The sequence below is a fragment of the Rhipicephalus sanguineus genome, chromosome 6 (genome assembly GCF_013339695.2).
Source record: "Rhipicephalus sanguineus isolate Rsan-2018 chromosome 6, BIME_Rsan_1.4, whole genome shotgun sequence".
Classification (NCBI taxonomy): Eukaryota; Metazoa; Arthropoda; class Arachnida; order Ixodida; family Ixodidae; genus Rhipicephalus; species Rhipicephalus sanguineus.
The window spans coordinates 81,914,163-81,929,734 of NC_051181.1; the positions used below are offsets into that span (position 1 = coordinate 81,914,163).

Consider the following 15,572-nt stretch of genomic DNA (forward strand, 5'->3'; position numbering starts at 1 on the left):
GCTTCCTCGCTGAGAAGGCCAAGAGCCGTTTGCCAGTTGGGCCTAGCCATACTGAGTGCAGCTTGAGCGCCGACCCGGCATCGTCGCCAGTAGGACCTACGAAGTAGCCCGTCTCCGGCGGTCCATTGGTATAGGAATAAAATATCACCACTGCGTCGTGTAAGTCCATCTTCTGTGTCAAGTAACAAGAAGTGCAGGCGGAGGAATTTTGTCCCGAAAACAATACGAAGATCCCGCTTCCGAGGCCGCGTGCGCAAGACCACCATCATCTGTGATGCATCAGAGTGAATCGAGACGCATTGTGCGGTGACGTCAGTGGGAGCGCAAACGCTCGCCAACCTTCTTGTCTTCTTTTACCCTTCCTCGTTCACCGAAAATGATGGCGAACTGAAGAAAGCTTGGATATGGCGTTCCTCCACATGCAAGATGCTGCGCTCTGCATCACAGTGTTTACGCTTTTGTGGGCTGCAGCTGCGGTGCATGGGCTCCCGGACGTCGTACGAATAGGTAAGCTGTTGTACGCTTTTTACGTGCGACACCGCATCATGCGTGCATAATTAGTTTTGCTACAAAAAATTCGTGAGCCATTTCACCCTGTGAAGGTGGATTGAAAAGTGAAGCTGTGTAGCACACGGATTTACTTATTTCATTTGTTCATTTCTTCAATGCACATTTATTAATAATTTTTAAATTTTCCGAATTCGCCTTTAGCGAATTTTGCGAAAGCACTTCCTCCTCGATTTGCGTGGGCCAGAAGTGCAGCGTGCCGTTTATTTATTTGCTCAATTAAATGATTAATTAGGCTCATATTGGCCTTTATTTATTTATTTATTTATTTATTTATTCGCTTATTTGTTTTACTTATTTACTTGCTTTTTCCGTGTTTAATTATGGTGGACAAGTGGTGAGTGTCGGGGTTTTCCCAATTCCTGTGGCACATACCGGCTTTCTGCTGAGTAGGTAGTTCTTGACTATAGGTAACTGTCCACGGAGGTACGACACGTTCATATTTCATATTACTCTCAGGGTCGCAGTCACGTCACCCTATGCGCCTAGTTTGTCAGCTGCCATTTGAGCTCAGTCTTGGTGGGCATGGTCACCTTTTTTAGCGGCAGATCTGTTTAAGCTTCACAAACCTCCGGGATCGTCGGCAAAAAGCTGGGCGTGTATGTACCACAGATAGCGGGTATGCGCCAAGCAGCTCCTAGCATAGCAAAGCCATAATATAGTACAGCAAAGGGGCGGGAAAGGGAAGTGGGGGTGAGGAAGGAGGGGAAGGCCACTAGCTCCGTTGTCTCCTCAGTCTTCGCACCACAAGCGTAGATGGCGAAACTTTTCTTTCATTCATTTGAAGGCAAAGCCTGTTTATGACGACGATAGTTTTCTGTTGTATAGGTAATTGTTCGCGAAGTTGGGAATTACCTAGTTACGCACAGCTTTTGCTATAAAAACGCTATATTTCAATCGCCCAGTCACGGCGCAGCCACGACTGGTGAACTTGTGAAAGCTGACAAAAGCTGAAATTCACGTTTGAAAATAATGTGCTCATGGATTTGTTTCCACAGGACGATCAGATCATGGAGACTATAACGACGTCTGTCATTAAAGTCAATGGAATGTCTTAACCCATATATGCCCAAACTCAGAAAAAAAAAATGACAAAACAAATATTTTTTTTTTCACAGAAAGTGTACTTCTAGCCTCAAAAGAAAGCACAAGTCCTTTATTTACTGCCAGGTAAACTCAACACTGTTTTTCAAGCCGTCCTATACATATAGGACACTGTGCATTAAGGGTGCTATGTGCGGGCGTGGTAAGTCTCGAAACATTTCACGTGCACACCGACATTGCCCTTCTTCCTCTCCATGACGTCTTTCGTACAAAGCCAACGCCACCTAGAAAAGCACGCGTTTGCCCGGAGAAAACTGTTCAGCATTTCACGCGCACTTCTTCCTCTCCATGGCGTCTTTCACACAAAGCACGCGTTTGCCCGGAGAAGCGGTCGGCACGTGACAGCATGAAAAGCAAGCAATGTCTAGGCTTGCACACGTTGAGAATGAGGCCTGCTTGATGTGCTGTAGGTGGCGCTAGTCATCAGCTAAAGAAATAACGATGTTAGAGTGCATCAAAGAAGCGTCCTATATGTAGGACACTGGGAATGTATGGGTTAATAGCACTGGAATATTCAAATGAACCCACCAACAATAAGTGCGCGATAGCCAATGTGCTCGAAGACTCACTTTCCGAGCTATGACAGATGTTGATCCCTCGTCAGAGCCTCCCAATTTGTGGGAGTGGGAAGACAGAATGACTACATTCAATGACATTACAAAACATTACAAACTTCAGAGGGGCGTTTACCTACCACCTCACCCTAAATTGAAAAGGTCGCAGTCTGTCCAGTGGCTACAGTTACAAAACAGGACATATGAGAATCCAGCGCTACTACATGTTATATATCCAGATATATACACGACCGATCAATGCGAAGATTGTGAGGCATGGGCTACCGTAGAACACATCCTATGGGAATGCCAGGAATTAATACACAGTAATGGGAACGCGGTCTCCACCGACAGCCTCGGCGCGCGTTGGCGGGCCGCGCTGCTCAGCTCAACACTGCACGAGCAACTCTAAGGAACCCAGCCTGCCGAGGAAGCCACCAGGAGGCAATACCTTGTAGTACACCTATGGGAAGGAGCCAAGTCCACAAACATGCCGGATACGAAATAGTTTTTCTGTCTGTCTGTGTATAGTGCGAGGAGAGCACGCACGCGCAACATTAGCAAGGAGGAAGTCTCTGGATCGCGAGCGCGCCGAGGAGCGAGAAAAAACACGCGCGCTAGCGTTCAGCTCCGGACTTGTGAAGGGAACGTGCAGCACACGAGCTAACGCGAGCTTCTTTAGAGTGCGCACGCTAGCACGAGAGCCTCGGGAACGAGAAAGAGAAGGAGAGGCAGCATGCCCGCTGCCAGAAAGCGTGGGCGCCACATGCAATAAGATACTACGGATGCAGCCGCAATTTAAATGGATGGATGGATGCCAAGGTTTATGTGGATGTTATGAGCGTCCCCTTTATAATGGGGCGGTGACCTGCGCGCCATAATGATCAAGATTTGTTGTTATTATTACTTGCTTTCTGCCAAATATCTTTGTCTGGATGAATTAAAGCTCAGTTTATATGGAAAAATCTCTTTATAGACTCACAGCCCAACTTTCTGCGCCTTGCCAGAGATTAACATTAGTTCCCCTGCCATTTTTTTTTCTTTTCTCCCTGCTTTTAAGTTATCAGTCACCCAGCCCTCCAGTCCTACTTTAGTTATTTTTGTCGTGGACTAGTTTACCATTCCAATGTTGTCCCTAAACCGAAGGCTTGGTGTAGGCTAGTGGGCAAACACACCCGGAATATAATTTATGCAATGGATGTGATGTAAAATGTAAATAAACCTCAGACGGAGAGCCCTTGACGACCGTTGACATGTTTTTCGAAAAATGTGTCATGTTCGCCGTCATCCTTACAAGTATCGCACGCGGACCAACTTGTGGAGGTGTAGTATGCTTCAACGTGCCACTAGAATAAGTCCTTTGCGTCTGTTTTTACAGTGCACTGCGTCTCTTCGATCGATTTTCGAAGTAGTTTGAGTTTTTCATGACAATCGCATTAACCCGCCTTTGGTAGCAGACGATGGAATTTGATATGATTTGATGGATGTCAGAATTTGCATTTCTTAACTACAAGGTGTTTTAATAAATGTAAAATATTTAGCGCACTAGATAGGAGTACCTATGAGTTCTGATCTAAGCACTGCAAGATTTTTTTTTATATCTATAGCGTCACCAACTGCTTGAAAACAACAGACACGATGGGCATCTACTTCTCAAGCGGGCAGCTTTGCCTACGCCGTTTTCATCAAAAATTATTATCATCATAAACAGCTACGCTGACATGAAGTTGTGTTCGAAACGGCAGCCTCGAGCGCGGAGACAGTAGATCACCGAAGGTTTTGTTACTCCATAGAAAAAAAAAAGACCTCTTGTAATACTGGGCTTGTTGGATATCGCATGTTATGGTGCCTAGCATGTAATAAAAATGTGCATGCATTTGTTTCGTTTAATCTTTTCTGAATCTTCGTGATGTGGACTTGTGGAAACGTTTGCTCCAGCGACATTCCCCGTGCAAGAATTCCTCATGTGATCAGAAAGAAAGATAATATTGAGGACTTTGCAAACGGTGGATAGCAACAACGGTCAAGCAACGATTTGCAGTTTACTTTGGCACAGCTAGCAGTAAATACTACAGGAAATAAAGGAGAGGAGGAGTGGATGCGGTAAGATCCAGTAGGTGACCAGGTGTAGCGTACAGAACGCAGAAATAAACGCGATCAGAATTTCTACTTTCTGTGGCTGACAGGAACAAGTAAGAAAATTTCAAAAAAAGAAATGTTGAGTAAATTGTTCGCTTCTGTCAGAGCTTAATATACATACAGGACAACAGTATACATACTGTAAATTGGCAAATTAGGCCCTAAATCTGCCAGAAAGAATCCAAAAACGGCGCGGGCTACGCGAGAGTAAACCATTATATCGCGCGCTGTGGGGTTTTCGTTATTATTATGAAGAGACCATTGCTTAAAGGAATAAAGAACAAAATAATTTAGCGCCGTGATTTTCAGCCAAACTGAAAGAGTGTGTGTTGAAATCGGTAGACGGAGCTTTCGTTTCGCACAGAAACTAGCGGAAAATAACGTATTCGATGCCTTTTTCACAAACAACCGTGTCTAGAGGAGGTGACGTTTTATGTACCCGAAACGGGAATGCCAACAATGCCAGCCGTCGCCCGCGCCTCTGAACGCGCTCAGCGCTCAGTGAGGTTCCTAGAACCAATAACAACGGCGCCGGCAGGGCACAATGCTCTCGGGTGGGATAAAGCCCCTAAAGAGAGGGGCACGTCTGAGCGGCTTTGCGGAAGGGGGAATGGAGTGGACTCTAAAAGAAAGGTGGAGAAAGGGAATTAGCAGGACAGGAGCATGTGCACCCGTCATCCGCCGCGACGAGAAGTGACGTCACGGGTCACGCTGGCGTGCATCCCGCCTCATGCTCACATTCCTTCCAAGTACAGCCAACTGTTCAACATTATCTGCAATAAACTCTTTATCCGAACAGTCGTGCCTTTTGAGTAAAATTCGATGTTTTCGTCACTTCTTTCCGATTTTGTTCAGTGCTCCTTTAACATTATTTTCAGCTATTAACAAAAATGTGATCCCTTTAAAGGTTGTGAAGTGTCTAGAGTGTTTAATTTAATCGAGGCAATTCGTCACGCGTTCTTTTACGTATATGTTGAAGAAAGCGCGCGCTATCCCTATAATGAATGACTTGCTGACTCGGAAGCCCTGCTTACTTTGTAGTACAGAGATGGACACCGAGCGTTGCTCGACACTGGCATGAAGATGAATGCCATTAGAGCATTATAAGCCTGCTGATTCAAAATATCAGTAGCTAATTGGGCGCCTCACGTAAAACATGCAAGACAAACGAGATGAGACTGACGCATATCTCTTGGTGTTTCTCTTGGTGCCGAACGAAAAAACGAGTCGTTTTAGCTTGGCACCTACTGTCAGTTTTGCTGAGCTCAGTGTTTCTACCCCGGAGCGGCATCCATATGCTTCTACGCGACCTATTAACTCTGATCGATTACACGTAATCAGCTATATTTCTTCGCATTTCTAAAACATGCTGATTACTTTTTCATTGGTATCGGTCACTAATCTAATTATATGTTGATAGACATGTGCGCTGGACCCAGATTCACCGGCGGCGGCGCGTGAACGGCACGGGGTTCATCGGACCGGCGGCGGCGCGGCGCGGGGCGAAGCAGTGAATGCGATAAGTACACACCGTTATGTTACATGAACGAGGGCTAGCAGCTAACTCTTTTTGCTCCAATCTCACTTAACTCTACAAAACACTGGTGTATGGCAATACGGCCACTCCCGGGAGAGAGGCGGTTTTCGTTCAGTTTGTCGTATCAGTGGTCCGAGCGCAAAGCAGTGAGATCACAGCGCTCACAACGCTCACAGCGCGTAGAAGGTATACGAGCCGTTCGCTGGGGGATGTCTGCCGAAATAGCGCGCGTGCCAGCGCTCTCGACCACGCCTTTATAGTCAAAATTCACAGTTGCTGCTGGAGTTATGCAGTCCCTCTCCCCAGACATCCCTTCCTGCTCCTTCGCCCAGCAAATGACGAGCGGGACGTTTCCGTCTGCTTGAGGAGCAATCGACGGCAGGCCTCGCACGCGGGTTGATGTTATTCCGTGTGATGGAGATGGCCAGCTTGTTTCATCTCTGCTTTAGCCATGTTCCTTGCCAACGCTCGCGAGCTTTTACTCGCGGGTAGAACATACAATGCGCGGAGCGATATTATCGATTTAGAGTTTATACGGAACATGACGGCGATGGTGAAAACTTGTCCTGAGTGTCCATACAATGGCTAACGCAATAAAAAATATACAAAAAACGTCGAAGCGGGCTTGCCTTTTTCCTGGAAAGCTGCATCGTCTCAACTGTAAAGAGTGCGTCCGTTGGAAGAATCATATAATCCGGCGCCTTTTCGATTGGGTCCGTTCTCGCCTTCAATACCCTTCTTACAGGGGACATCTCCTCGCCACTTGTTTCTTCATAAAGCACGTGTATCAATGTCACCACTTAGCGTTGAACCTATCATGATTTCGCGCTTGTCGGCTACATTCTGTTATCTCTGCTTGCGCGGTCGCAAACGCACAAAATGGAGCGAAATCAGTTAATCGCGCACGATAGTCGTGCGAGAGAAGCAAGAGCGGGTGAACGGCTGCATAGCAAAGCAGCATCGGAGACAATCCACAACTGTTATTTCTCGTATATGGACCAGTCGAGAGTATGTACCCTGATGATCTCACGTGAATCACTGTTCTGGCCTCACGAAGTACATCAAAAGACAAGAAACGCCAAGAGAGAATAACGCGCTTGTTGTTTTTTTTTTGTATTTTCAGAAGCTGTTAGGAGCCCTTTATAAAAACAGGGCGTGCAAACACGGACACAGGAGAGTAGTCAAGACGCCAGAAGCGGCGCTAACAACTGAAAAATCACACAGCGGCGGAACCGAAGGTAGACACAAATATTTATCTGCGCATTCCCACGTAAGAGGCCATACCTATAAATCAATTGTGAGTCTACGTGAGACATAGCTGTTCACTCTCTCGACTTTTCTCTAATGTCCGTGTTTCTACGTCAGGTCTTCTTTTCATGAATAGCTACCAACTAGCTCGGCTATATTCTACGTTTGCCATTCTCTTTACTTCTGTATTTATTTATTGATTTATTGGAGTAAGAAAGAAAAGCAAAAGTGTACTAACGCACCAAGACGTATATATTACTTATCTATTTTATTTATTTATGCACAGTGTGCTAGGTCCAAGACTCCAAGAATATGCTATCCAGCGAGTTGGGTCGTCGCCCTTTAAGGCTGGAGGACGCGGCGGCGTTAAGGTCAGGCAATACTCGTGATATTTCTGGAGAAGAAAAAGATACTACAATCTCTGGGGAGCTATTCTCGCTGCGTTCATCCAAAGGAGATGTCCACAGTCCATTTCGGCAGAGCGCATTCAGTGATTCGAAAAAGCGGTGAGCCGTGACGTCACCGCGACCTTGACCACGTTGCCGCACCGAACCCGCCAGCACATTCCTAGCGTAAGAAGAGAGGGGACGAAACGCACAGAAACAGGAACTTTTCAAGTCTGAATTTGCTTATGAATGTGTCCCAGATGTTTGAGAACGATGCAGGGATTGCGTACCGACGTTACAACTGCGTTAGACGAGCGGCCACATTAAACCTAAATGAATGGCTAACACGATCAAAATACATGTGCACCGAAAGTCGGATCTCTGAGGGCTGCGTTAGTTGCAGTGAAGCGCATTCCGTCCTTATCATTTGTATCGATAGTGTTTGAAAGCTTCGTGATGTCGTGATGGCGCTGCAGAACAAGAACCGGAAACAGGGGGCATGCTTCTCGCCGAGCTCCCGCTATTCAGCGGCTGCTGAAATGGACAGTTCATTACATGGAGACATCGAGAAGAGCTCCTCCGGCGAAGTACTGTATTTTATTTCCAGATTCCCCATTCCAATTAAAAGAAAAGACTAATGGCGGCGCGCCGCAATTATTGCGCGGCGGCGGCGGCGGCGGCGTGATCTCTCTTGAGACTTCGGCGGCGGCGCGAGCGGCGTGACCAAAAGCAGGCGGCGCACACCTCTATATGTTGATCTGTAATCGCTCATGTCAGGAGCGTAGCCAAGGGGGGGGGGGTTAAATCCTCCGAAATTTCTCAGTTTTGCTTGCGTATATATACAAGCACACATACAAACGCACGCACGAACATACATATTGTATTGTTGAACCCCCCCCCCCGAATACAATTTCTGGCTACGCGCCTGGCTCATGTGTAACCAGCAATTTCATTCGCAAGAGAAGGCCATGGGGGCGATCGGAGATCTATGTTCTGCGCCGTTCTGTCTGCGCACGCAATTCGCCGGAGCCGGAAAAACCACGTGATCCTGAGGGCCGTTGCCTTTTTTTTTTTTGCAGATCTTTTCATTTGTGGTGACGTCATACCGCGTCATAACGAGTGGGGTAATCGGAGATCTCTGTTCTGCGCCGTTCGTTCTCCGCCCGTTCTGTCTGCACGCGCGATTGGCCGAAGCCGGAGAAACGACGCCTCTGAGGGGCGTAGCCATTTCTTTTTTTTGCGTGATCTTTTCTTTTTTGGTGATGTCATACGCGTCATAACGAGCATGTCGTCTGCTACAAACGAACGGAGCGCGCGGCCGTTAGCACGCGTTCTCTCGAGCGAACAAGCGGCTTCGGACGGCATCATGCGGCGGTTGCGGCTGCCGCAACAGCTATTGAGAAAATGGCGCTTGCGACGGGTGCTTCTCTTGCTGCGTTTCTCGAAGCAGAGGCAGAGCGGTTGGAGGCGCGAGATGCGTTCGAAGACATGAGCGAGTGCGGCGTCGCTTTCGGTTCTCGAAACGAACGCGCCTGCCACTGGGCTGTAGTCTTACGCGCAGGGACTTCTTCGTTCAAAAGCGCTACCAGCTACTGCCACGTGTCGTCCCGGTCCTCACTCGTGAGCGACGGTCCCAGCGGGCACGACGGCGTCGCGATCTGTGGGTGCTCTTTCATAAAAGCCAGCAGAAGCTCCCTTGGACCATCCGACACCCGGGAGCCAAGGCAGACGTTGCGGTGGGACGACATTTTGAAAAACTGCGCCCACCGCTAGTTTTCTCCTTTTTTTTCGTGTGCGCAACACCACCTAGCGACCACGTTAGAAAAACTAACACTAATAAACATCAGTACTCAAGCCTATTGCTGTTTCAGGAACTGCTTGAGCTTGAGAAGAAAAAGCAATATTCGCAATGCCCATAGACTGTCGCGCCGCCAAGCGGAATTCAGGAGCGTCCTCTCGAGGAGGGTTAGTAGACGACAAAATGGCAGCACTACGCAATCGCTCCCTTGTTCGGCTGTGCTAACCTCAGTGTTAACGCGTTGGCAAGGAAGGAACACTACGACTTGGCATGTTCCCTGCATCAATGAACAAACCGGGCCCTCCGTGACACGAGAAATCTGATTCGTTCTTGCGAGGCGCGAAGGTTTCGTGAAAATACGTGGCGACTCGCGCTGTCAATGCTAGCCCACAGCGTACGCATACTATCAACTTCGCCAGGCTTTCTGTAGCCACGTAGGTTAGTTAAATGCTATCGTCTGACATATTCAGTTGAAGCTCACCCTGTTCTACTTGTATATAGCATTGCTCAGTGTTTCTTGTAGTGCATGAATCCCATAACACAGTACGCGGGAAGTCGCGCCGGCTCGCGATGTGCTCTTGTAAAACTGAGCGATCTCAAGTTGTCGATACATTAAAATGTGCCTCTATCCTTTGTCAGCAAAGCGCTGTTACTAATCGTGCGAGCGACGTTTCAGTCATTCGAGGACGCGTCTGCTCCACGCCTTTCGTGGAGCGAACGCTTTCCACGCCCTCCTTCGCTAGTGTGTTGGTTTCATAGCCAGCGCTGCGCCGCTTGTTTAACGCGGTAGCGTTAGGGCGCGTTCACACTGAGACATTCGGCGGCGAGAGCGCGCGGAATCCGCTTCGGCGGCAGCGAGATCCGCCGGAAAATCCCTTTCCGCGCCGATCGGTTCTGGACCGATTTTTGCGGCAGCTGCCGCCGGATTCCCTCACCGCGAACCAATCGGAACGCGAGTCGAACATTAAAAAAATGGCGGCGTGCTTGTGATATTGCTGTCGTCGAAGCCCACAGCAACAGCGAAGTCTTTCGTAATCATCCTGTAGCTCTCGACAACTGCCAAGTGTTGTCGCGATTAGCATCTTTGCAATACACCATCGCGATCTCGCAAAACGGCTAGCATTATCTCGGCTCAACCAAGCCTGTCACGTCTTGCAAATCAGGACGAACCAACCACAACTGCTTGCGTCGTTTCTCGTTCGGCGAACGCATGTTTCTCCTCTTCAGACATCGCCAGAAAGTTGCTTTCCAGCAGGCGCAGCAGTTCGACGACCCGGCTCCTGTTTATGCGCTTCGCCATAACGAAATGCGTGCACAACGCAGAGCGCGTCGATGCCAGCGTTCCTTTGCGCGAAGGGACGATGGCTACTAGGCGCCCTAGTTTCGGCGGTGCGGTTGCTAAGCGGTGTGAACAATGTTGAATTTCGGCGGCGCGCAAATTCCGGTCGCTGTGGCTGGCGGATTCCCCAGTGTGAATGAGCCATTAGAGAGCTCGTGTCGCAGAAATTCTGGTGTCGGCGTCGGCACCGTTGGTTGTGAGCGAAAAATCGTCCGTGACCGAAAAATCGAGAAACAAGCATATAAAATAAACAATAAAAACTTCGGTCCCATGGAGGATCGAACCCGGGCCGTTCGCGTGGCAAGCAGGCGTCTTACCACAAAGCCACGCTGTTACTGGCAGCTTCCTCGGTAAAAAAAAATCACAGCATATGCACGGAGTGAATGATGATGAGTGGGCGAAGCTGCGGAGGTTCGTCGGTAAACCGTGAATCTTCCGTGAATTCTGCCCAGTACATCATCACCGACGTGAGATCGGGCGCGTTTATACTAAAGGTTCGATGAGTCATGACGACTTGCAGCTCACTTTAATTTTACATGTACGCTGTGAATTTTCCTTGTTTAGAAAACCATTGCTTTAGAAAACATCTGGCGTCTTTCGTTAGGCAGCTGGCGTCTTTTCGTTTTGCTTTAGAAACATCTGGCGTTCTTGCGTTTTGCTTTTACAAAACATCTGGCGTCTTTCGTTGGTTTATTTTATCAATCAACGGCGTTTCGAACAAAATTTTTATTGTTTAATCACGCACAGGAGAAATCTCACCAGGCACTACCTTGGAGGTAAAGAATGGCTGCTAATGGGAATAAGAGACAGAAGAAGTCGGCTTTTAGCTAACGCTGCGAATTTTTTATTGTTCAGCAACGCACAGGAAAAATCTCCCACCGGCACCACCTTGGAGGTCAAAGCGTAAGACTGGTTACGCACTACGACTACGACTACGAGGGACGAACGGGTGCCGCTTTAAGGAGCTTCGCCCCTAAAAAACACTACATAAATATCATATAGTGAAAGGAGTCTCCTCAACCAGCGCCTCTTTCCTTAACGCATTTTGTTCGGCAGGTGTCACGACGAAAACGAGTCCATACGGCGATTTGTAGGCGCATTCGCAAGGCCATCAAACTACGTCGAAAAAGGCCGGGATAGTGCAGCCATCGCCGCTAAATACACACACGAACTTTCAAACAGCTCTAAAAATGGACAACTATGTCCATCTAGCGGACAACATATCAAGCCAACGCAGCAAACAGCAAATGCTAGATAATGTGCTGCCATCTGTGAGGCATTGTGAGAAATATGTCTCGACTTTTCATGGCATCCGAGAGGGCGGGCGCGCGGCGTGTATCTTGGAGGCCATGCGACTCTTCCTTTAGATCGAAAACCTCTACAATTCGCGCGCGTGCGTGCGTGTGTGTCTGTGTGCGTGTGTGTGTAACAATACACATTAATTAGTATCCACTTAGTGGTCGAAGTGCCCACTAGGGGCCGGATTTCGCTATCGCGTTCAACTCTTAACGGCGAAGCTTAAGGGTCCCCCAATTTTTTGTACGTTTGTTGATAGGTGGCAGCACACTGCAAGCGATTTGCTCGTTGACCGATCTGAGAGCGAAATGTTCTCCGCGCCCAGACGTCTCTGTAATTGTAAACGTGGTGACGCGGAGTGGTCGAAGTTGTTCCGCGGAGGAAATTCTTCAGAATGCTTTCAGCAGTGATGTTGAAAGAAACCATCTTGACGACGAGGATTTTTCACTGGACGTAGAAGACTGTGAAGGCACCGAGAGTGACAGCGACGGTGAACGATCAGCTGCTAACTCACGAGGAGCGAGTTGCACTTCACGTCCCCTCGTGCGTTAATGTTCTTTCACGCTCGTATGTCACTTTGATTGTATTTAATGTATAATATCCTTGAGCGAGATCAAAATAAAAGCATAGTTCCTCTTGTGTATTGCATGTATCAATTATTGTGGATGTTATGGAGCGCCGCATGCCGCCAACACGCTCGAGCTCGACCAGAGATGCTTAGAGCGTTGGAACGTGCAGTCACAGCCACAATCCACTCCTCTCGGCTAACTTCTTCGACGTTGCGAAAAGGATACGTTTGCATTCTTTTCGATATTCGTGTTTCGATCGTGCTGATCGAGCCTGCAACATGCGAGTGAAGTGAATTGCACACGGCTAGAGTCTCAGCATGGCTGTGACACCAGCGCTACTGAATGGGAAGTTAAATGCTTGTGTTCCGTTGAAGACGTAACTCCGCGTTCCCGACTGCGCAAGTAATGACGACGACGTATTATGTTTGCAAACCATCACCACGTTAAACGTGCGGTCCCGTGCAGCAGCGATGGCGCTACTCGCTGGCGGCCTCCTACTGCGGCAAATCCATAAGACAGGCTCGGTACAACGTATCTATAAGCGTTGGCTCGGTAGCCTCGGTATGTACTACCTCGGAGTGCCGTTCTGCTCATACGTCAATTTTAGTTCATGCAGTTTTATGTAGCATGCACAGGATTTCGCAAAGCATCGTTATGCGCGGTAACGGAGCTGAAATATAAGCTTTCTCACCACAGCAAATAATTAGGTGGCGAGTACTTAGCACTTCCATGGTTTGGGAAAGTAATTTAGTCTCATATACAATTCAGCACAGCTCATGACTTCATCCGGTGAAAGCGGCACGGGCCGTACGTCCGCACGTACTATCTGTTCTTATGCTAACAAACGGGTTGACCCTCCTCCTGGCGCCATCTGGAAAAGCACGGCGCGCCACCTATAGTTCGTGGGCATTGCGAATATTTTCGTATAAGAACTGTCTTTATTAGAAGGCGACAAACACTTCGTTTTGGAGTAAACGGTCCCCTTGCCGAGGACAGACGATGCGCGTCTACTTACGGAAAGCTCGCCGCTTGACGATTGGCTGTCCTCTTCCTATTGGCGGGAGAGAGCTGCGGACCGCCCACTTTGGTGACGACGTAACACCGCCAGAACGAACGCGGAACGAACAGAGATCTCCGATCGGCCCCCTTGTGCCTTTTGCAGGCTGACGGCAAGCATACATTCACTGGAGCATTACGTCAGTTTTTACCTACTTTTAGTACTTACCTCTTTTTACCATTCGTGAAGTCTCGCCAAATATTAGCAGGTCTTGCAAAGTATCATCAAGTCTCGCAAAATCTCGCACTCATGAGATATACAGTTGTTTAGCCTCAAAATGCCTTGTGCAAGCAGTACCGAGCTGGAGCAGTACCTACGCATAGTGGGAGCTGACGATACAATTGGCAATCAATGCGGCGATCCACTGCGGATAATGTTGATCCGTTTGTGCTCTCTGTGACTCAGCTTGAAACGTACAGTCAAGACGCATTCGCTCTTGTGTTTTGCCTAATCTCTTTACTTGCTTTCAGTTGTCGACGTCACCGACAATCATAAGTAAAGCCACGAAGGGAATTACTCGAACCACTTTCGCGAACGCCATCATGACCTTAGTTATGCCTCATTGTGTTTTCTGAACACACGAGTATTCACCTCTCAACCAATTAACATCTGCAGGTGGCATATTCGAGAGCGACAACCACCAGGCGCAGCTGAGCTTCCGCCATGCTTTGGACAAAATCAACAAGGACATCACCCTGTTGCCCAAGACCGAGCTCAGGCCCGTCATACACGAGGTGAAGCCGAAGGACAGCTTCTCCGCTTCCAAAGCTAGTAAGCATCACCACAGTCGCACGTTTGACAATAGTGGGCTGGTTACTTTCATTTTTGTAATAGAAACGGCTTAATGATTTGCCACGTAAAGCTCTGTCACCAGAAAACACGTCATACTTTCACGTGCCGGGTACCCGCCAGCCTTCTCAAGGACTAAAAAGAAGCACTTCGATGACTACTGCTGCCTTTTGTCTCCCCCTGACAGCAATATTAAAGTCTTTTTTTGTTTTTTTTTCTCGGCACTAATCGTTAGGACAATTTCCGGCTGTGGCGAAGGAAGGCCAATGGCAGCGTTCACACAGGGCCGACTCACTACGTCACTGGCATGGATTTTCGTCGCGGCTTAAGGCAGATGCCTGAAATGATCATAACAGAATGTAAAGGGGGCTTATATTAATGAGTTGACAAAATATGTGCTGACGCAAGGGCCCTTGTCTCCTGACATACGCGGCCACATCCAAATGGACAGAACCTACGATATCAAAGCAACGTATTTGCTTACGCTGTGTATTCTTTGTCTTTATGTCCTAGATTTGTGTGCCAGACTATACAGCATACATCGGTTTGCTCTAAATCTAGTGAGTTGAAGTAAACCGAAGCTATAAAGTAATGATGAAGCATTACTGCGATATCAACTGAATGATATTACTCTTATGGCTTGGTTTCGTATGTGCTGAATTGAAGATAGGTGAGTTAGGCATCTATTGTACATATATTTTTCATTTTCTGTTTGCCTCATTGCCAGATCTAGCAGTCTGCCCATGTTGGTAACCCATATTTAAGAGAGGCGAAGACACAAGAGAAGCATATACGAAAAAAAATTGGCATCCCATCCACTCCGTGAACGTACATGACTAGCGAGGCTGTTTAGCCCACGACACAAGACATAACAACAAATTTCGAACCATAGCCCATAACACACCCTGCAACTAAATCCTAAATGTCTGTCTGAAAAGATCGCTTTGAATTTAGCCTATGCCCCTCTAAAATTTGTTATTGGAGCAGCATGGTGCTTGCTTCTTTTTTGCAGCGTTTTCCGTTTCGCGACATGGGTGGTCTTGTTCGGCTTGGCGTTTCGCGCTAATCTTAATTGGTGCCTGCCGCCCGTGTGTTCTTTTCTTCATTTTCATAAGACCCGCTGTGAGTGGTGCGCTTGCTCAATTTGTGTGACACCTTAGCTCTTGTAGGCGCACAACAAAAGGACAAA

At 47.9% G+C, this 15,572-nt stretch overlaps 1 pseudogene; it reads left to right on the forward strand.

The window, feature by feature from the left end:
- The first annotated feature begins 263 nt into the window (after positions 1–263).
- LOC119395947 (glutamate receptor ionotropic, kainate 2-like) overlaps positions 264–15,572 on the forward strand; it is a 56,626-nt pseudogene continuing 41,317 nt past the window's right edge.